At 50.2% G+C, this 23,497-nt stretch overlaps 1 protein-coding gene across 4 annotated transcripts in view; it reads right to left on the bottom strand.

The window, feature by feature from the left end:
• Lingo1 (leucine rich repeat and Ig domain containing 1) overlaps nucleotides 1–23,497 on the bottom strand; it is a 180,135-nt gene that overhangs the window by 66,922 nt on the left and 89,716 nt on the right. The gene's annotated exons all lie outside the window — the stretch shown is intronic.

Here is a 23,497-nt window from a genome sequence, read left to right as displayed (position 1 = left end):
GAGAGGGAGGGAGAGAGAGAGAGAGAGAAAGAGGGAAGGAGAGAGAGAGAGAAAGAGAGAGAAAGAGGATTTTCTCCTGGGGACAGAACTCAGATGTTCTGTTTTCATGAGCCCTTTTAGCCTTGGAGTCAAATCCCCAGCTCATTTTGTTTTATTTTAATTAACTTACATTTTAATTTTCAGGTGGCTAGTGGCTACCATACTAGATGACATAGCTAGACCAACCCTTGTTTACCTAGGCCACAGTCCATAGAAAATCTGAGCATCAGAGAAGGCAAAGGATTTGCCTGAGGTCACATGGATAGACCATCCTTCTCATGAATAGCCTCAGGCTTGCTTGTCACAGCACTTAAATGTCTCACAGTCCTAAACCCCTTGCTGCTGCCCCAGGATAGTGTCCCAGTCCACCCTTGAGAGGCTCCACCTTTCCAAATCACTACCCTGCGCATATCTGTCAGACCCCTGACGTAGCAACCTCAAGAGATAGCTTTGAGGTTGTCTTCGAGAAAATGTTTCTAGACCTGTACCTTTGGGTCTACCTAAACATTACAACCAAGACAACAAAGAGACTCCCAGCTCCTTTGCTCAATAGAATAGTATGCAGCCATTAAAAATAACCAACAGTCTGGGAGCAGCAACACAGCAGGGACCCCCTGTCAATAATGGGTAGGAAGACAAGGAAGCAAGGCAGGCAGAGTCAAGCCACACACAGCTTCTGGAGCCCACTCGTCCCTGCGGGTTCCACCTACGCAGCACAATCTCACTTCTAGATCATAGACCCATGGTTTAGGTAAACAGCTGAAGTCTGAGCAGCCAGAGTTGGGGGCCAAAACTTGGGTTCCCTCCTCCAAGGAGACACCTCTCCATCTGGCTCCCTTGACAAGATGGTAGCGTTCATAATGAAGGAATGACTCCTTTCATGGGTCAAGGGAGGAAATCAAGGCACAGAGCAAGGAAACCATCCACCTAAGGACAAGAGTCACTTGGGCCACATCCTAGCACTGTCTTCACAGGAAAAGCCCAGGGGACAAGACAGGAACCACGTTGGCATGGTGTAATTGAGGTGGAGTGGGGCTTCTTTGTCTTCTTATTTTTATTCCAAAGGAAAATAACGAAGAACAATTGAAAGCTAGGAATTCAAGAAATGAACGTATCAAAGAAAGTTCTTGAAACACAAGGCCATACACAGAAAGATGAAAACATATCCAATTGAAGCCGCCACTGTGTCTAGGGACCTTGACTGTGAATGCAGTCTGTCTCCCAGTAGTGAGATGCAGGCAGCTCTCCCAGCAGCTATCCTGGCCCTGGCCTACACTCCAGGAGCAGAATGCCAAGGTGAACTGCCATCCACACCTGACTCACTCCCTTCCCGCCAGCGCTGGCATAGATGAGCTCAGAGGCCATGGCTGCCAGTCAGCATCAGTCCACCAGTGGAGTCACAAAGGCCTAAAAGGTGAAAGACCTCACATGACTAAACAGGAAATGGACCCCCACACCTGTGAGCACCCTACGCATGCAGAGCTTCAAGCAGGGGTCTCCCAAGCCTGTTGTTAAAAGGGCAAATGATTACACACACACACACACACACACACACACACACACACACACACACGTGTAGTCATCAATTGCCAATGTAACTAGCTTCAACATTTGCCCATGCCTTTATCTGTTTCTGCATTACTTATCCATTCACAAAAACGCTTTTGAGGAAGTCCTAAATGCTAGGTGGGCCATAGGTACCAGCAATGCATGAAAGCATGAGGACGTGAGATAGAGGAGTCTGGCCCTGTCACAAAGCCAGGTGATAAGCAGAGAAACAAGACACTTCTAAGAGGGACAAGCTCAGCGGCAACCCTGACATCCAGCCACAGAGGAGGGAACAGGAACAGGACAGTGGATGCTCTAGACAGAGGGTCAGGGGAGGTCTTCCTGGAGGGGGCCACAATTAACTTAGGCTTCAGGAAGTGAGGCTTCGAGGAGCCTGAGGCACTGAAGGCCAAGATGGGGCCTTTGGCTCTGATCCCAAGTACAAGAAAAGCCACTGGAGGGCTTTAACCAGATAAATGCAATGATGTTTTTCTTCATTGTTAAAAGTCCTCTCAAGCTGCCAACTGGAGCCTGGGCTGCTCCCCCAGAACAGGAGGGGGAGGGGGCAGTGGGCTGGCTGTCACAGTCACCTAAGGAGGAGGGGAGAAGACTGGAGAGTTTGTGGGGGAGGCTGCCCGCCTCAGCAGCACCAACAGCAGTTGTCTGATGCCTGGGATGAGGAGGCGGGGTAAGGAGACAAGAGGAAGAGGGTGAATCCAGAGCCACATCCACAGACGCGTGCTGCTCTTACAACCAGACCACTGGCTTAAAATAACTCTGAAAAATAAGAAGCAGATGCGACACCCATGGAGCCGCCTACCCCTCCTGAGTCTCAGTCCCTGGGGGCGCATCTTCCTTCCCGAACCCCCTTTCTGTTCCTTCATCCTGTGCAAGGAACACAGGAAAAGGCATAGTGGGCCTCACCCTCAGACTGACAGGAGACAAGCCAGCCCTCAGACAGGACCAGATGGGTGGCTCAGAAGAGCCACAGCAGGGGCCTGCTCAAAACTATGCTGGCTGAGCCTGGGAGAAGGGACAGGCAGGAGTGATTTGGAATAGTATGGGACTGAGGGCAGGGGCAGTATGAGATAGAACTTTGAGCTGGGTCCTGGAGTTCCTACCTGCTCCTACCGTTGCTAGCTGTGTGGTCTGGGTTGGTCTCATTTCTGAAGGCTCCATTCCCTGTCTATTCACACACCCCACCACATCATCCCACCAAAAGTTGGACTGAGAGCCTTCAGAAGAGAGACATCAAGGATTGGCATCTATAACTATCAACACCCAGCTCCTTTGGTTCCCTGCAGAGGGCTAAAAGGCTAGCAGGGCTCTAGCTAGTTAGCTTCTAAGCTATCCTAAAAAGTTCTAGAAATGCTATGCAGAACACTGAAAGGACATAGGCAGGCTGGAGGAGTCTGTGACGTTTGCCCCAGACTCACAGGGATAGAGGTATACCAAATAATGACAGAGACTTCAGCACACACAAGCAAGGCCTTGTGTGACTTCCTTGCGGACAAAACAGAAACCTAGGGGCCAGGAAGCTCAGTGGTGAAACAGTCAATTCCAAATCTGTGAGTGAATGGCTTTTATGAGGAGTGGCTTTAAGTGGAGGGGATGGTCAGACTGGCTCCTTAGACGCTCTCATGGCACTAGCAGATCCTGCCAAAAAACAAGATTGACAGACTCAGATGGAGCGTTGAAGGTAGACCCAGCCCAGGAGGGCCAGTAGGGAAGGCAAAGATCCCTGCTCAGATCCCTCCATTTGCTATGTAAATGTGCAAAGTGGATAGAGGAGTTTCTAGAACATGGGTGGTTCCTATGAGTAGCTCCAAGAACCAGATGCAGAGTGGGACCTATCAAAATTGCTTGGTAGCTTAGAGTTCTTGGGGTCATGTGATCAGCCACTCCAACCCTTTTTTAATTTAATTTTTAATTAATTAATTAATATGTATTTTTATGTTATTTATATTATGTGTTTTGCCTACATAGTTCTTGTATACCATATGTGTGCCTGGTGCCTGCAGAGGCCAGAAGAGGGTATCAGATCCTTTGGAACTGGAGTTACAGATGGTTGTCAGCAGCCATGTGGGTGCTAGGATTTGAACCTGAGTTCTTGGGAAAACGCAGGCAGTGCTATTAACTATTGAGCCATGTCTTCAGCCTGACAACAGCTCTTGAAATGGACTAGTCACTTCCAAAGAGCCATGCTCTATTACCCTGTCAGAAGGGCTGCTCAGAGAGACATCACTGGGAAGGGATGCCAATGTCCCCAACAGAAAGATTCTGGAGCCTGGTTTCTGACCAAGCAGTGTGGAGAGCAGAGCCGAGCCCATCAAGAAAGGATTGCAGACCCCTGTCTTGAATGAAGGGTGAGTTCTGTCCCTGAAGGCGGAAAGGGAGTCTGGGATGCCCACATGTTGAATGAGGATTTGCACTAAACAGGGAAGTTCTTCCTGCCATGCATTTCTTAGATTCTGTCTATGTACCAAATCAAGGCACAGGTCAAAGTGAGTGTGACAGAGACTAAAAGCAAAGTAGTACCCAGCACAGCCACTAGTCACATGACTGTACTCTAGAGCCCTATTCTTCAATTCGATCCTCACCCACACCAGGAGCAAAATACATTAAAATGCACAATCCCATTTAGCAGACAGGAAATTGAGTTCCAGAGAGGAAATGGGATCAGTCAGTCCAGGGTTCTACAGCACACCGGCCACAGAATCCTTCAGTGGCATCTTACCTAAAGAACTCCCCAACTCCCATGCCCAAGATTATCCTACCATTGCCTGGAAGAATTTCCCCATACAGAAGTATTCCCCTGTTGCCAAGTCCGTCATCCAGCAGGTCACAGACTGCTGGGCGTCCCAATCCAGAACACTCCTCTAGTATACATGGACCTTGGGTTCCATCTTCTGGGAGTGCCCACTCACAGCACTTAGAGAAAAGAGCAAGCTAAATCTCTGTAGGCCTGGATCTGGGCAGAGAGGGTAGAGACTATCTGCCAGCCTCTCTGACTGTACCCAGTCAGAGGATCCAGTCACCCAGTGTCCTCCAGCACCACACGGTTGAACCAATGCTCTGGCCCAGCCAGGCCCCCTGAACACAATGAACCTGTCATCTCCGGAGCATGCAGCAGGGTTTAAGCAATAGCCTTTCGGCTGAATATTTAAGAAGAAAATCTTTAAAAAGGGAGAGAGAGATGGGGGTGGGGTGAAAAGGAAATCAGCAAAACAAGAGGAAGGAGAGAGGGAGGGAGAAACCTACCCCACGACTGCAGTCAAGGTCACAGGCACCAGAGCGGGGCAGCATGGGCAAGGAGTCTTTAATCTAGGAGTTCAGGCTGAGGAAACTAACCGCTTGAAGCTGGAGTACATTACTGCCCTGAATGATCTGTCGGCTTCTATTAGGCTAAATATCTCTGTATAATGGGGAATTATCCTACGGATAGGCAAAGTGCCTGCCTCTTGGGGGAGGGGCCATGGAGCATCTCATGAGAGGGCTCTACCATAGTAGGTGGTGCAGGGGACAAGACCAACCTGAAGCCCCCCCTCCCTGCCGTCAGGAAGTCACTGTCAGCAGACACTTTGCCTGTCTTGTGGGATGTGGCAGGCATCAGCCTCTCTTCCCTTCTTCCAGTCTCTCCTTTAGCTTTCTCTCTTAGGAGTCTAAAATGGCAACAGACAAGAGTCCAGGCCTGACAATGTCTCTGGTGACCTGGGGCCCCTTTTAGCTTCTATGTCTCTATCTAATAGATGGGCCTAATTACACCCACTGACCATGCTGATGCCTGGTGTGAGGCTGATGTGGAGCACAGCACAGAGTGGGCAGTGGTACCCCCCAATGAGGACCCCATTGTACTCCTCCTTCTCATTGGCCCACCTAGACACCATAACTTTCTCAGTAAGCCTCCCTGATCCCCTCCCTGACCCTACCTCCTCCACACCTGTAGTTAAGGTCCTCTCTGGGTCCACCCAAGGAGACAGTTGGGGTCCCTCACTGAAGATGCAGCCTCTGCCATTGCAGGACACATGCTGCCCAGAAAGGCCATTCTGGAGGCACATACAGGCAAGATGCCAATGGGTAAGAGGACCCAGAAGCAACAAGGCCTGGCACATAGTGCAGATTTACAATTATAAGGCAGGGGTTGGCAGGAGCTGGGAACCAAATATGCTGGCTTGTCAGGCAAGGCTTAGACCCACAGAACGGTAGCATTCGTAGAATAGGGGCCAGCCTGCATAGCTGGCCAGGAAGCCAGAAATGCAAGAATAGGGAGCTAGCTAAGTCAGGCCTGGCTCAGTGGAGTCAGGCCAGAGAGACATGGAGGTAGGGATGGAGCCTAGGTATACACACACACACACACACACACACACACACATACACACACACGTACACACACACATGGGGGCGGGGTATAGTGATATGTCCAGGGGAACAGTTCAGGACCCCTCTCTGAAATCACAACCCCTGCTATTGCAGGGCACACGCTGTACCAGAAGGGCCATTCTAGAGGCACATATAGGCAAGATGCCAGTGGGACATGCACAAAGGAAAGCCACTCTCAGAGCACACAGAGACACGTTCTGCTGCCTTCATTCCTCCCAACCCCTACCCAGGCAGGTGTAAAGTTTCAGCCCAGAATCCTTGCATCCTGAGAGAGCTAATCATTCATTCATTGATTCATTCATTCAGTTAATGTCCACTAATGCTTTGTGAGAACTAAGAATACACACACCCAAGATCTGATCTTAGGGCACTCACAGCCTACTGGGGCCATGCTGGAAGGTAGAGACAACTCTGGGGTTGTGTGAATGCAAGCCCAAGGGACTTGGCAATGTGGCAAGGGGTGTCCAGTTCACAGTTGGATTCAGGGAAGGGCCCCAAGAAAGGAATTTGAAGGGATTTGGAGGAGGAAACAATGGGGGCTGGAGGGCCTTTGCAGACAGGCAGGCTAGAGCAGTGGATTGAAGAGGGAGGCCATCCCCCTCCCTCAGGGTCTAAGGGGTTTAGCTCTTATCCTCAGAGCCATCAGGAGCTTGAAGGGTTTTAACTGGGGAGTGACAGGGACCAATTTGTGTTTCAGAAAGATCTTGCTGGATGCCACCAGGTGGAGGATGGATTACAAGGGAAGAAGTGGCAGTGATCCAAGCTGAAAAGGAGGCTGAGGGCAGACGAGGGTGAGGCCTATGGATGGTGGTAGGTGAATGCATGGAGGGAAGGCAGTCTGCCGTGAAGCAGCACTTTCAATAAGGGGCAGCAATATCCTCTTGTGCACCCTGGGTGCCTGCTGTCCATACAACACAGCCAAGCCTTGCCGAGCCCTTGTAAGACACTCTGGTCTCCACAATGCTCAGGTGGCGCACACAAGCCAGACCTTGCCCCCTTGGTTCCACAATTCAGCAAGCACTTATTGGCAGCCCATTTTATTCCAGCCACCATCCAAGCCTGCTCAACAGACAGGGAAACTAAGACCCTAAAGCACTGCCCAGACATTTTAGGGGGGGGCATCAAAAAGTCTGGCTTAGAGATGCTGTTCAGAGCTGGAGGGATGTAAGGCAGAAGCTGTGGAAGGGGGTACCTGGAAAGGGTTGGCCCAAACATAAGGCCAAGCTGATCGCCAGATGGAGAGAGAATGGAAAGATGGAGACACTGAGAGAAAGGTGTGGCCATGGTGGAGGGTGCTGACTTCTATAAGCCAGAGCTCAAAGGATGCCAGAGGCATAGATCAGGAACATCAAGGTCATTCGGTCCAAAGGAGAGAGTGTGCAGGAAGGGTCTAAAGGGTAAGAGTTAACATGGAACTGGGCTGAGCCCCATAAGGTGGCCATAGGTATAGGGGAAGTGGAGCCACAGGGAACTCTCTAGGCCTGCACACATCCCATGGACTGGACGAATAGATTCCCACTGCTTTGACCTTAGGCTACTTGCTCTATACTCAAGCTAGGTAGGGGGCACTCAGATGTCTTCTGGCATGGTGGGAGACACCTTTATGGGAGCCTCCAGAGTCAGCTCCACTTCCTTCAAGCCCAACCTTGTTTCCTTGGACATTCACATTTGCTGTTGAAAACCTTAAAGTCTCCTTCACTCCTGGACCCTCCTCTTATCATCAGCAAACAGGGAGAGTCCTAACTCCCAGCAACTAGTCTAGTACCCGCCAGGCACATAGCTGCACACTAAAGATGGCCTCCTATCCCATCCTGGTAATTGGGCCTTTTGGAGTCTGACCCTCAGCATCCCCACTACCTCAGACACAATCGTTTAATTAACTCCCATTGATCCGGGTTTAACAGTCTGCTAGTTGGTAGCCATGAGACAGGATAGAATGCTATCCAGGAAGTTGGAACAAGGATAAGACCAAAGCCAAGGTCACAGTGTCAGAAGCCTGGTTCTTCCCATACACGTCAGCACTCCTGGATATGTAGCAGGAGTCTGAGAGGATAGCCAAGGACGGGATAAACTAAGGAGGGCCTCTGTACTATCATGCTTGCCCCCAGGTCTCCTTGGAGCAGCAGCCCTGAGAGCTATCCCTCCAACATACTGATCCCACGTCTTGGAATCCACCTCACTGTGTGCCAGGCTTTGTCCCAGAGTATAAGAAATAAGTCTTAGGAAGGCACAACTCTGGGAGGAGAGGGGGGCACTCACACCTGGAGAGCCTCATGAGGTGGTAGCTTTCAACTGATTGAGGTTCTCCTATGATGATGACTCTCATCATGAGGATGGCTTACTACTTATATTCCTAAAAATAATGGCAGAAGCATGTGGGGCATGTCTTGGGGTTTCTATTGCCATGATAAACAGTGTGGCTGAAAGCAACTTGGGGAAGAAAGCATATATTTCATCTTATAGCTTATAGTCCGTCATCTAGGGAAGTCAGGGTTGGGACTCAAGGCAGGGACCTGGAGGCAGCAGCTGATGCAGAAGCCATCGAAGGACATTGCTTACAGGCTTATAACTTGTTCAGTTGCTTTCTCATACCACCCATGAGCGCCTGCCCAGGGGTGGCACTGTCCCCATGAGCTGGGAGCCTTTCATATCAGTCACTAATTAAGAAAGTGTAGTATAGGCATATTAGACTAGTCTGGTGGGGACATTTCTTCAACTGAGGTCACCTCTTCCCAAATGACTATAACTTGTGTCAGTTTGACATAAAACCAGCCAGCACAGGGCACTTTCTCTATGCCGAGCTCAATATGAGTGCTTTATATGCAGAGATATCAGAGTGGATATGAGGCCAAGGTTGCTCTCTTCAAAAGCTACTAGTTTGGCTAAGAGGTGGGTGGGGCTGCAGGCTGGAGTCTGGGTCTTAAGCCAGCTATAGGCAGAGGGTAAACTAGGTTGGTACCACACTGGATCTTGAGTCAAGCTGAATCTCTTCAAGGATTTGTTTCAGCATCAGTCCACATAGCTGCAGTTGCTGAATTTGGATAAGTGGAGAATGGCAGGGGGAAGGAACCTTCCAGAAGCAAGCCAGAGGCCACAAAGTCAGAAGTCGCATAAAGCAGCAGCAGCAAGCCTAGGACTAGGTTGTAGGGAGACTTGAGGAGATTGACAGGAGAGAGTGAGAGAGGTCTCTCTTTGGCTTCCAATGCCTCTCTCCCCTCTCTCCCCTTGCCTCAAAGCATCGCATTTCCATGGTGCGGTGAATACCCAGGGGTTAGGGAACTCAGGCTGAAGTGGACCTTAAACAGGCTTGGACACAGAGAGTATTGTAGGGCTAGGCAAATAGATGAAGCCCAACATAGAACCAGGATGGCAGCCAATACACAGAGTAGAGGAAAGCCCAAGAGGACAGGTGTCACAGTGTCATACCAGACCTTCATTCCTTAAGTCCCACAGAGAAGGCAACATCTAGAACTATTGGGAGTGGGAGGTGGGACTCTGGGGGGATGAAATCTTCCAAATGAGTCACAAACGGAAAGACTCTTGCGGCTGAGAAGTGTTGGAGCAGTCTGGTCCCACCCAGAAGACTGGTGGATTTTCAATTCCTTGAGTGGCTTGGACCTGAGATCGGAAACACTGGCAGCCAGAAGAATTCTCAGGTCCTGGTCCCCCTCCTCTACTAATATACTGTGTGTCTGGACCCAAATGCAGCACAGGCTATCCATGACTATATAAAGGAAAGGGTAGCTCGCTTGTCCCCATTTCCTAGAAGCAAAGGAGGTGATGTTTGTGAGGATATCGGGGCACTGGGAAGGATCCTTTACAGTCCATCACAGGCCCTGGTGCCCAAATGTCTCTAGTGGGACTGACACATCCCTTTACCCTTTGGGAGGGTCAAACTTCAGACCCTGGTTCCTATGGAGTCTGCAGACAGGCTCTGCCCAGCCTCAACTCTGAAAGCACAAGATCTGCCTGTAAGCCTCAGACCTTGGGGAGAGTCTCCTGGTCTCAGAGCCCAGCTGACATTCCTAGGGAAGGCTGTAATCATAACCTGAGTCCTTGTGCAAAGGGGAGGGAGAGTCAACAGGCGGTCTTGCAGGGCATGGAAGGTACCCCTCAGCTCCAGAGGATGTTAAATGGGACAAGGAGCTGGAAACTAAGCTAAAACACTGATCTATCTCGGCATCCTTAGAGAGCCTTTTCTCTTTTCAGTTCCAGTTTCTTAATCTGCAAATGGTGACGTGAATAGCCACCGCTCAGTGTCCACACAGCATCCAGCATGTGGGAACTTCTCGGATGACAGTCAGTGTCATCACCAGGCTTCTTCCCAGGGATTTAAGATTAGCTCATCAAGGCTCGGAGTCTGTGGCATCAGCCTTGGACAGCTAATAAGCCCCATGGGGAGACAAGCAAGAATGTGCACAGGGAGCCTGGAAGAAAGGCAGCTCCAACTCAGGGTATGAATTAAGCTCTGATTCTGGCCACACACTGAGCCTTGACTCTTGTCAAGCACTGAGCTCTGAGCCTGGCAACACATTGGAACTTGGCCTGATCATACACCGAGCCCTGGTTCATGGGACACACTAGTCTTGACCCTGGTCCAACACTGGGCCCTGATCCCAGTCATACACATTCCCCAATTCTGGTCACAGACTAAGCCTATCCCTGGCTCAATGTCCCCACAATGAATTCTAGCCTTGTTTGCCATGGAGTCACCAGTTACTGTGACCAGATTGTACCAGGAGCCAATGTCAATCTAGGGGTCTACAAGACTCCATATTGTACAAAAACCACTGCACTTACACTGCTGGCCAAAAGCACTCCTGTACAGACTTTAGGGGAAGGGATATTCTGAGTTCATGGGTGCCCCTAGGGCAACAGGGGCATAACACTTACAATGGCACCTCTCATCCCTCCTTCTGAACTTGCTCATCCTTGTGGAAGGGGACCTGGCTGTTACTAAGTTCCCTCCTAGTTACCATCTCCACTACCTCCTTCCTTCCTTTTGTGCTGGCCCCTACCTGAGGCTTTCCCTAAGGCATGTAGGCATGTGCGCATGTGTGCGCTCACGCACAGACACATGCAGGGACAAGGACATACCATACACCTATCAGTCTTGCCTTGGTCACCTCACCCATTTCCTGCAGATTGTTGCTCCCATCTGCCTCCCACAAGCCACATCCTACAGATGCTTTTCAACTCCACTGAGAAGGCAGGAGGCTGAGATCCTCAGTGCCCCAAAGATCTCACCATGTGGTGAGACAGAGTCTATGGCAGGTTCAGGACATTGGGTGGGGGGCATCCTTATTTCTGCCCAGGTTTGGGGCCATCAAGGAGCTTTGCTCCTCTCTGCCTAGCTTAGTCAGAGGAGAAGGGCTCTGGGTAGAGCAGACAAATTCCACTCCTCCTCCAAGTCTGGGGAGAGCAAGGAATCTTGGAGCTGCCCTGCTCCGAACAGTGGAAGAACATTGTTGGACCCTTCCTTACACAGTGAGGCCACAGAGCTGATCTGCCTCCATCCCCCCGGGGTCCTGAGGCCTGGAGCCAAGGGCACCCTCGGGGTCCTTGGGGGATAGTGTACTCTGAGTCCAGAGATGGCCTTGGGTGAACACTAAGGTCGAAATAGAGACATGCTGGCCCAAACTAATGCCACCTCTCTCCTATGCTCTGACCAAGCCCCATTCTTCTCATGTGTCAAAGATAAAGGGCATTAGAAGTTGAGAGCTCTAGGTGTATACCCTGGCTCTAAGCACTGGAGGCTATGTGGCCTTGGAAGGGATATGCCACCTCTCTGAAGTTCAGGTCCCTCTTATGAAGAATCGGGGTAGGCTGGGAAGGGGGAATAACATGTAAACTTCCTAGTGGCTACAACTAAGATACTTACCATATTCCTGGGGAAATGCCAACCACTCACCCTCCGTCTCCCCCCACCACCCCGTCCTCTTCCCCCTCCAGCCCTCTGCCTCTGAGAAGGTAGAATGGTTCAGCCTGAAGCCTGGGAGTCACTGCCACTCTTTAGGCCAACACAGAGTCTCCAGCCCACCCTGCACTGAGCACCCATTCTTGGCCAGGCCCACCTCCACCCTCCAGATCACAGACCTTGTCACCCCATTGTCTGTGCCTCTGTGTCTACCACTCAGCTTTTCCCTGGCAGAGAGACAAACTCAAGTTAGATTGGGTCCTTTCCAGATGTAAAACTTAACTCCAAGGGACTCAGAGGTTAAGAGCACATAACTCATGTCTTACAGAGGACACGAGTTCAGTTGCCAGCACCCACATCAAACAGGTCACAAGTGACTGCAACTCCAGCTCTCAGTGATCTGACGCCCTCTTCTGGCTTCCATAGGCACTGTACCATATGCACAAATGCACATTCAGACACACACACACACACACACACACACACACACACACACACTTAAAAATAAAGATAAAAATTAACTTCAACAACTTCGCCTATGTCCTTTACCATGACCCAGCTCCAGCCCCAGCCCCAGCCCAGCACAGCCCTGCCCTTCTTCCTAGTTCCTTCCCCCTTCTGCTCGCCTCCACACCAGGGCTCTTGGAGATGTAGAATGCTTTGTCCTCTTGGTGTGCGCAGCTCCCCTCCCCCCTCCACAGTCTGTGGAATAAGACATCTTCTCAGAGAAGTCCTCACAGACTGCCTTGTCTGACTCTCTCCATTCTCTACCAGTCCCTTGCCACCATTTGCAGTCACACAATTTTACTTTAAAATATGTTCCTGCCCTCAAACTTCCCAAAGAAGGAGCTACAACTGTACTGCTCATTACATCTGGATTCTGCATTAGCACACAGTAGGTACTCAATATATAGAAGTCCCTACTCCACCCACCATTAAGAAGCTGGTGGAAGAGTCCACCCTCCCTCTCCCCAGCAGCTACAGAGGAAAGGATTCTGGGAAATGGAGTTTTCCATTGCTGAGCTGTGCCCAATATCAACCACATGTGGCCACAGCCATCACCCACCATGATCCTGACGTAGACATGGCTGTTCTGTAGATAGAGGAAGAGCTCAGAAGTGTCATGTGACTTGCCTGTGACCATGCCATAAAGAAGAGATGGAACTTGAGGCCATGTCACTACTGAAACAGCAGAGGTTTTAGCCAGACATCAGGGAAGCCTCCACACAGGCGGGGAACAGGATGGGGTCATGTTTTTTGAAAGTCCTAGGCAAAGCCTAGACACACAGCTGAAGGCAAGAACTAATTTACTGACCTTCCATGCCCTAGTCCACTGTTACTTTCAGAGTCACTGGAAAATCTCCTCCTTCCTCCAGAAAAACTCAGGAAGAGGCAGGGCTGTCCACGTACCTGCCGGATTGTAGCTATCAGACACTAGGGAAGGGTGTGGTCCTTATTGGAGGCATCTCTGATCACTCTATGAGAGTGAGGCATCTCTGACCACTCTGTGAGAGACTGTCCTCCTACGGCCACCCACAGTGATGAGGGTGTCCAGGTCCCAGCACAGTGGGGCCTGCAAGGTTGACTCAATGGAGGAAGGCATACACACGCCCAGTGGCCAAGCTAAAGCATGGTGAGCCCAGTCCTGCCAATTTGACAGCAGCACCACCAACTTGTTCAGAATCTGTCTTGTGCGAGGTAATTACAGTTCTTCCTGCGTAATGAGATGGTTTTTAAAGGCCATTCAAGAGAAATTTCCTATAATGAGGTGAAGGGGTTTACAGTGTTAGACATCAAGGCAGCTGGTAATTGGAGGGACCCAGGCTGAGCCCTCGAGTGAAGTGTTGGGAGTTTGCACATCTAAAAGGTGTGAGCGAGAGGAGCAGGAGGCTGGACGGGGAGTCCCGGCAAAGAAGTTTCTACCATAGCAATAGCCTGCTGTGTTGTGGAACAGATTTGGCTAAGAGGAGGCTGGAACCCCATTGGCAGATATCTGGGCTGGGGGATACGGAGGCGGGCCTTGTTGGGTAGAAGCTCAGAGGGAAAGGAAATGAAGACACTGGGCTTCAATATCTCACAAGTCTCTGCAGACAAGACTTGGTAGAGGCGGTGTATTGAAATAGGGGCAAGGTTCTAGCCTAGTGCTGATATTCATAAGCAGACAGCTTGTACACACAGACACACACACACACACACACACACACAAGGCTATCACCCTGACTTCAGACAGTCAGTCTGCACAATGGCACAGAGTAAATTCTATTGTTTGAAGCCACCTTACCTGTGGTAACTTATTGCAGCCCAGTAAACTAATGTGGTGGCCATTTTAATGGTTACCACCAGTCAGTGATGGGAATAGCCAAGAGAGAGTGTCTCAGTTCCAGATGCAAGCAAAGCCAGCAGACCCTCAGAGGGCTGAACATCTCATTTAGTCTCTCATCTGAATTCACTGTATACAGCATGGGAACAGAACATGACAGGGTTACCATCCCTGTCTCATAAATTTGGAAACTGAGGCATATAACCGACCAAGAGCACCGACAGACAGTCAGAGCCAGTAGCAGGCCTGGCCTCCACGGGTCTGAATAGCCAGCCCTTGGCTCTCTACTGCACGCCCAGTATTTCAGTCTTTTGAATACCCCCTGCCTCTAATTCAGTGGTGACCCAGCAACCTAAAAGGCAGAAACTTCCAATCTCCCAGAACCCAGTGGTTTTTGGGTAAATGAATCCCACAGAAAAACCCTTCCTAAGCCTCCCAGGGGTGGTTGGCATGAAAATGCACCCCACAGAGTCACATGCTTGCACACTTGGTTCCTAGCAGAGTAAGTGGAACTATTGGGGAAAGATTAGGAGGTATGGCCTTGTTGGAGGAGGTATCATGGGGGGTGGGCTTTGAGGTTTTAAGGGGCTCCTGCAATTTCCAGTACTCTCTCTGCCTTGTGGTTGTGGATCAAGATGTGAGCGATCAGCTCTTCCTGCCTGCTACCATCATGCACTCTGACGCTCTGAAACTGGAAGCTAAATTAAACACTTTTTTGTTTGTTTGTTTTTGTCTTTGTTTTTTTTTTTTTTTTTTCTTTTTCGAGACAGGGTTTCTCTGTATAGCCCCGGCTGTCCTGGAACTCACTCTGTAGACCAGGCTGGCCTCGAACTCAGAAATCTGCCTGTCTCTGCCTCCCAAGTGCTGGGATTAAAGGCGTGTGCCACCACTGCCCGGCAACACTTTTTTTTTTTTTAGCTTTGGTCGTGGTATTTTATCACAGCAATAGAAAAGTAATTAAGACATCCCCCAAACAATTCAAGTGGCACTGTTGGAGGCTTCAGCTCTGTGTCTTTTGTAGATTCACCATCTTCTCAGAGGGCACTATGCTAAGGGGGAAGCTATCCTGGCCAACAAGTGTTTACTAAGTAACTACTGTATGCATAATGGAGGTGCTACCGAGGGGGGAAGGCAGGTGCCTGCTTCTTCTTAGGGACAAAGACCCACTAAGCTTCCAGAGCAAATCTGACCTCTGCCTGGGCATCTAGAACTTTCCATAGAGGGGACAGAGATGATGCCTTGGGATATTTTAGGCTGGGACAATAAGAAGAGCAGAGTTCCAAGACAAAGGAACAAGAAAAGTATGTCCTGAGAAAGGTCATTTGCCTCTGCAGAGATGACAGGAGCTCCCGAGGTCCCGCAGCCCACCCTCACAGGGCAAATGTTCCTCTGGTGCTTTACAGAGGCATGGAATAAAAAACCGAGGCAGCCTTGCTACCCAAACAGCCTCACCAGCCCAGGCGGCCTGGCCCTAAATGGTGGCTAATTGGCACTGAGTGGCCCAGGGACCTGAGAGACAGACTTTGAAAGCACCTGGTGTGACGTGTCCAGCAGGAACAATGGGCCACGCAGCCAGCATGGAGTTGCAGCTCCTTCTAATTAGATGTCGCTTTGAACACGAAGGCATCGGATTAACAAGGTTCACAGCGCTCTCTCTTGCAGCACCATAGTGGCTGTCTCTGTTCTCTGATCACAGTTTGATGCCAAAACCTTGTTCTCTAAATCAAAGGTTCTCACCAAACTCCACTTTCTGCCATGCCTTGAGTTTGTGTTGGCATCCCTGCCAGGGAGCTAAGCCTTCCCCTCTATGCCTTTCCTCCGAGGACCAGCTTGTGTGTCACTGGGAGAGACTCCACAAGGCCGCCAGGGATCCCTCCTGCAACCCACGTGGGATACCAGACATCGCTGGGGTGGCCCCATCTTCTAGCGTGTTAGTGCTCAAGGACACACAGTAAGCTGACCCACCACACTCCCTAATGAGGGCCCCTCTAACTCTGCTCTTGGCAGCTTGGGGCATGTGAAGCCTTGGGGGATCCACTGGCTAGTTGCCCACTGCTGGCATCTGCTCACCAGCCTTCAGTGAGGTTGAAACATCTGCAAGAGCCAGCATGCTTGGCCTCTCTCTCTGGCAGCTTGCCTTCCGCCCTGCCCGCTCTGGGCCTTCCTTACCAGACTCTCCCCTTCTTCCTCAGGATGCCCCCCCTCTTTCTTTTCCACTTCACAATCATCTCCACCCCTTCAGAGCCCAGCCCCACCTAGCTCTTTTCTTGTCAGCATAGATGCTGCATCTTTATTTACTTCTGCAGGTACTTCCAGTCCCTATTGCCCTGCATCTTATTGGTTAATGCTTCTATCTTTGCTCATTACTTCTCCCCCATGAGACTGTGGCCTAAGGCCAGGAGCAGCATCTGTGTCACTTCCGTGTCCCTTGCAGTAAAGACGGGGCTGATGTAGAAGATTCCATCCTCCTTTTGATAACGTAATAGGGAGAGAGACACCATCTTGCCCTTAGTTTCCCCATAGGCCATAGAGGGATGAAGCCCTCGACCTGTCTCCCTCAGGATGCTGCTGGACCATGCAGAGCAACACCAGCCAAAAGCATGCAAGGTGGGTGGGTGTTGCGCTGAGGGGGTATCTATGGGAAGCACATAAAGAGATGGCAATAGCCTTAGGGTACAGGCAAGTCAGTGTCAATCACTAACTCTAGCACTTGGGAGGCAGAGGCAAGAGTAGCTAGAGTTTTAGGCTAGCCTGGGCTAGATAGCTAGATCCTACTTCAAAAGGAAAAAAATTTCACTCAACCCATCCTCACCTCTGGAGCATATACCATTAACTGGCTCTATTTTACAGATAAACAAGAGCCAGGCCTACGGTTGGAAGGACACTGCTCAAGGCCCAGCAACCTATGGGGGCCAGTGTCTGGCCTCTTCACTGCCCCACTAGCCGGGCAATACCTTTTGAGCTATGGCAGGGTCTGCTGTTTCTGACCCTTGCTGACCTCTGAGCCTCTGTTTTCCCATCTGAGAGCCAGGCAGGCAGGCACACAGCCATGTTTTGTGGATGTTTCCACTGGGCCAGGGAAGTTCAAAGCACACCCTGCTCCTTTAGAAAAGCCATGTCTTGCTGGGACGGATGCTCCAGGCCTGTAATCTTAGCTACCTGGGAAGCTGAAGTAGGAGAACCACAAGTAGCTTGAGGCCTGCCTGGCTGCACAGTGAGTTCTAGGCCAATCTGGCAACTTAGCAAGGCTGTCTCAAAGCAACAAGTACAAAAGAGGCTGAAGGGGGTAGCACAGTGGTAGGGCACGTACCCAGAAGGCCCTGAGTTCAATCCCCAGCAATTCAAAATACAAAGAGAGAGAAGGGAGGAGGGGGGAGAGAGGGGAAGAGGAACAAGAGAAGAAAGAGGAGAAAGAGGAGGAGGAGGGAGAGGAGGAGGAGGAAGAGGAGGAGGAAGAGGAGAAGGAGGAAAAGGAAGAGGAGGAAGAGGAGGAGGAGGAAGAGGAAGTCCACTCCTGATTTTGCTGAGTTGAAAATAGACAGATCTCAGATCAAACATGATGATGCCTGCCAACCATCTACCAGCATTCAAGAGGCAGAGGCAAAGGGGTTGTGGGTTCCAGGCCAGCCTAAGCCACACAGTGAGACCCTGTCTCAAAAACAAATACAAAATAAAAGAACAATTTTGATCTCAGGTTATATACAATTTGATTTCACTTAAGCAACACTTATAAAACAACAACATTATGCAAATGAAGGATGAATCCATGGGGAAAGGTAGGCATGGTGGCATTCATAACCTTTGTGCTTCAGGGCTGTTCTGAGGTGGCAGTTGCATAGAGCTGTGACAAAGTCTATAGAAAATACATACACCACCAAGTGCCCGTCTCCTGGTGAGAGCCAAACAAGGCTTGACTATAGACTGCATGGGGTGTTTCCTGAACTCCTCCTGTGCTAGGGCTATGAACAGGTAGCCCAGATGTCACCGCAGCCATCTCGGCCTTTTTTGATGGTCCTCTCCTGACTTCTGGGGTATCATGCCCCCTGGGTTGTCTGTTTTGGCTCTAGATGTACTTCCTTCACCCCTCCTGTGGCTCCCCTTCACTCAGCTCTGCACAGCACTAAGCCAGTGTTCAGGCCTAGACTTGCGTCCTTTCCTGGCAACCTTAGCTGTTTTGGGCACTTCAGCATCATGCACAGTGGCTATCTCCCATGTTCTAGCCTTGTTCCAATCCCTCCTGAGCTCCAGTCTTGCCAATTCTTGGTGAAGATGGCATCAAAAACAAATATGCCAGGACTGGTCAGATAGCTCAGTGGTTAAGAGCACTAATTGCTCTTTCAGGGGCCTTGAGTTTAATTCCCAGCACCATGTGATGGGTCACAACCATCTGTAATTCTAGTTTCAAGAATCTGACACCCTTTTCTAAGCTCCATGGCCATCAGGCATGTGTGTGTTGAACACATACACATACATACATACATACATACATACATACATACATACATACAAACAAAACACTCATGCATGTTTTAATAAATAAATAATAAATCTTTAAAAACAAAACTTGTCCTTCCTGAATTCTGGCCTCTCAATTCTCTGGCCTCAGGAGAAAGCTACAGAAGGCCAAGAAGAAAGTGAGGACCCTCCTTTGCCTCCTACACAGCCTTCTCTACCCTACTTTGCCTCCATAGTGGCTCTGAAATCATTTACCTCTCTTCGTCCCACGATACCCCTCTGGCAGAAACCTCCATCTCTTTCTATAAGCCTCCCCGACTCTTCTGTGGTAGCCTTCTCTGTTGACAAACGAGTTTGTCATTGCCCCACAGAAAACATGGCCTGGTCCTCTGAGAGCCCTCTGCATGCCTGTATGTGGCTCCCATCTCACTGTTTCCTCCTTTCTGCCCAGGCTCTCTCACAGGTGTTCTTCAGCAAGAGATCCCTGTGGCTCCCTTCATAACCCACTACCTTAGGAGCTTACACACAATGCTTGAGCACAGTAGGCACTTGGTCATGCTAGATAAGCATCTCCCAGCATCCTCTCCTTCCCCAAGTGAAGCTGTCTGACTTGTGCCCAAAGAAAGGTACACGTACACCTCTCCAAGCACCTACATACCTCACTCTCCTCCAAATAGTAGCTGATACCCAGTGACGTGATGGCATGATAATTTCCACCTCTTGTCTGAGAGCTACTTCCAGCAGTAAAATCTGCCTATTTATGGTCCCGGGAGGACACAAGATGTAACATGCTACAGTGGTCACTGGGTGGAGTCCTCTGTTTAGATACCTGAGAGTTGGATACCAAGGGGCTGCTTCTCCATCCTGAGTGCAGCAATGAGCCTGGGTTAAGAATGAGTTGTTGGAACTAACTTGTATACCCTCTGGACTGTTGAGTGCAACCTGTGGACTCAGGCAGGGGCCCAGGCTTTGTCTCTGACAAGCTGGTACACACTAGGTGCACAGGATGGAGCGCTGTCATCCCTTCCGTGTGAAGCAGGCATTGGAAGTGAACACACAGTCCCATTTGGCATGCCCTGCCAGACTAGGCTTGGTATCTAACATAGCCAGGACCTGCTAAGGACTGAGTATAGCTATGAGAGTTTGGCTAAGCCTGTCTCGCTGATGGAATGAGTAGGGTTCCATGAAACATCACAAGTAGTTCTGAGAGATAGTAAGCTCCCTATATACAGAGGTGCTTAGGAAGGGCAGCACATGATGGGCAGATGGTGTGGATAGCAAGCCACCTGCAGTCCCCACATGCTGGGATAGAGTCCTATGTGAACAGAGCTCCAGGGTTAGATGTGTATTAACTCTAACCCGATCTCTGCCCCAGCAGCCTGGGGTGGCTGACTCAAGCTGGGCTGGCTTGAGTCTGGCCGTGCTCGGCTGCAGATTTACCTCTCCAGGAAGACTAACACAGATAAGATGACTGTTATTAGCGAGTGCCTAGAGGACACGTTGTCCATCCTCTCCTGGGCTGGGACCTGTAACTGTTCCCTGCTTCCTTCTGAGTCAACACAACTACCTCACTGGGTTACTTGGTACTGCCCACCCCATAGCTTCATCTACCTCCCTTTCACCCAACTGTCCAACGATGGCCACTGACCTCTTCCTTGCCAGCAGCCCACATTTCAGGAATTTGAGGCTGGCATGCCTAGCAAGATTCTGGTGTCTTACAATCACTTGTGTCCACCAATACTGGCCACATGTTTGCTCCATGCTAAGTTATTTTCCAGCACTAACTCACCTAATCACCGTGAGGTTATGAGGGAGATAGTAAGTAGTCTTGCTTCCTTCCTTTCCGCGTTTTGTTTGTTTGTTGTTTCGTTTTGGTGTTTGGTGTGCACTCCTGCTAGTGAGGACATCTGCGCTATGCTATCCTCTCTTCTCTTTTTACTTTTTATTCTCCATACAGGGTCTTATAACATAGCCCAGGCTGGCCTTGAACCTCATCAACTCCTTTTCCACCTCCTGAACTTTGAGGCCTCCAACACCAGCCACAGCCGGAGAGATAGAATTCTCAGCTTCCTGTTACAGGTGGGAGACTGAAGAAACAGAGGACAAGCGATGTGTCTTACGTCACAAAGGAGGAAGCTCAGAGTCCCACAGAAGGCTGGGGAATTGTTCTCAGGGATGCTGATGGAACTCCCTGACTGTAGAGCAGCACACAGAAATACATGCATGTAAACACACACGGCCATGCAACACTTGTGAATACACGCAGACCTGTGCGACACATGAGTGAAGAGCTGTGAATGCTGCTTTCATACGTGCCAGACTCTCTCCTCTCTGTCCGGAAGACTCAGGATGCCCAAATTGATGTCAAGGCTGTCCTCGATGTTGAGTTTCTCCCAATCCTGATCCACCATGTGGCAAGATTCTTTACCTCGATGGTGGCTTTGGTTCCCAGACAGAATAGAACAGTCCTACCTGCTTACACAAGCCAGGGCTTCTAGAAGGCTGCTAACAAAGGCAGGATTCTCACAGTACCCTGGGTGCTCCCCAAATCCCCAATTCCAGATCTTCCCATATCCCCACTTGCTCTGAGCAAGCCAGAAATAATAAGATAACGATGAAGGGAAATCAAAGAAAAGGGCGGAAGAGACCCTCGAGGAGAGGAGATGGGAGCAGGAGGGAGGGCCAGAGCAACAAACTGAAGTGTGGTGTGCCGCTCAGCAGCCTGCAAAACCCTCAGCTGCCCCCGCGGCTGCCAGTGAGAGGAGCACGGAGAGGCAGGGGTTAACTCTCTGCCGTGGAGCAGAAAATGAGGTTCCAGTTATTAGTTGATTTATTGCTCTGTCCTCAATCTGCGCTCAGGTCCTGGAAGGAAATGTTCCACTCGAAAGCATTAAGCGTCTTCAAAGAGCAGCGGCATTAAAAATTGAAATCATAAAATAGACACGTAAATACAGTGGAGGTGAGAGGGGGCAGCCCCAAGCAGGCTGTGTGTGTGGGGGGGAAGATACTGCTGGAGCAGGCTTCCACATGCATGTAAGAACCACCAGTGTCTGGAGACGGGGCTGTCCCTGTAAGAATCCCTGCACTAGCAGCTGGCTCTGACGACTTGGGGCTACTCCACCTGAGAACAGGGCTCTCTGGGGGCTAAGGGTCATGGACCCAGCAGGAGCCTAAGACGATATCAATATCAAATATTGGAGGAGACGAATAGCGCATGCACTAGCAATCCCCGGCCCAGAGGAGTAAGTTCAGAGTCCCATGGAAGGCTGGGGGTTGTGCTGGACGATGATGATGGAACTCTATGACCGTGCAGAGCAAGCACACACACAGAAACATGTGCATGCAAGCACACACACATATACACAGACAGACAGACAGACAGACAGACAGACAGACAGACAGACATAATGCTTGGCCTTGAACCCTGCCCCATATCTTCCCTCCATGTTCCTTTCTCCCAAGTGATCAACTACTCCAGGAAGTCACCCTGGCTGACTGGATGGGTGCTGGCCTTCCTCGCCAGCAGACAGCTTACACTTAGGGAGTTTGAAGCTGGGGTGTCTAGTGAGATTCTGGTGCCTTACCAGGTTCTCACATGAGGTGGACTCAAGGGCTCTTGCTCTGTCATTGGCATGAATGTTGGGTGGGAGTCACTGGCAGGTCCCCCAGGGACTGATCCACCACACATTAGGCCAGGACCTAGTGAGCTGAAGCATTGTCTGAAGATGGCCCCAGATATGCATGTTTAAAAGCCACATATACAGAAGCAGGTCCACAGCCCATGTACATGTGTTCAATTTTCAAAACATATGTTTGTTGTACACATGTGTGTGTCAACATTGGCACATGTGGACAGGCAGTATGCCCCCCTCCCACAGGTCCTCAAATATGCATGACAATGTACACTCATGTGGCCATACCTACATAGCTATAGATTTACATATATATATATATATATATACATGTGGAAATCTCTAGGCCCAAACTGTCATAAGGGTTCTTTGGCAATGGGGACCTCTTTGCCTTGGACACTCTTGGAACTCCCCAAGATCAGGAGACCTGGGCTCAGTGTTTTCTCCAGACCCTGATTCTGCACTGTGGGACCTAGACAAGCCCTGTGTTCAGAGGCTACAAGGACCAAAAGCAGGCTCCTCCTCAGCCAATAGCATAGCTGAGGCTTCTACCAACCTCGCTTCCTCAGTGCTAACAGCAATGGGGGTAGGACTTTGGTTGAAGAAAGCTAAGGAGGGAATTGGCAAGGCTCCAAACTGAGTCTGGAACACAGGGTATTGGCTGGCATGAGCTGAACAGGAGGCCAAAGCATAAGGAATCGGGAGAGTAGTCAGGAAGAGGAGCAAGAATGAGCTGGGAAGGGACTTGCCACACAAGTGTGAGGACCTGAGTTCAAATCCCAAGAAGTCAAATAAGAGCCACATTACTAGCATCTGTAATCCCAGGGTTCCTATGGGGAGACAGGAGGTGGAGACAGGAGGATCCCCAAAAGCCCATAGGCCAGCTAGCCTAGTACACAGTAGGGAACAAACAACCAAACCAAACCAAACCAGAGATCCTGTCTAAAGGTAGAAGGTGAGGACAGACATCAAGTTGTCCTCTAATTTCCACATGTGTCACGAGTATGTCCTCAGAACTGGGATGGTTGGATGTGGATGTCATAGAGAATCCACAGCGCCTCCTGTCAGCACCAGAGACCTCTCCACTGAGACCCCATCTCTGCAGGGCCATTTGAAAAGGCATGGTAGACAGCTGAAGCACCTTCTGCTTTGAGGCCCGAACCCTTCTTCATGAGGTCTGCTTTCTCTGCAGCCCTCACAGGCCAC

Source organism: Mastomys coucha, unplaced genomic scaffold (assembly GCF_008632895.1).
Source record: "Mastomys coucha isolate ucsf_1 unplaced genomic scaffold, UCSF_Mcou_1 pScaffold23, whole genome shotgun sequence".
Lineage (NCBI taxonomy): Eukaryota > Metazoa > Chordata > Mammalia > Rodentia > Muridae > Mastomys > Mastomys coucha.
Note: the sequence above shows the minus strand (reverse complement) of the source record. Positions and strands in the feature narration are given on the sequence as shown.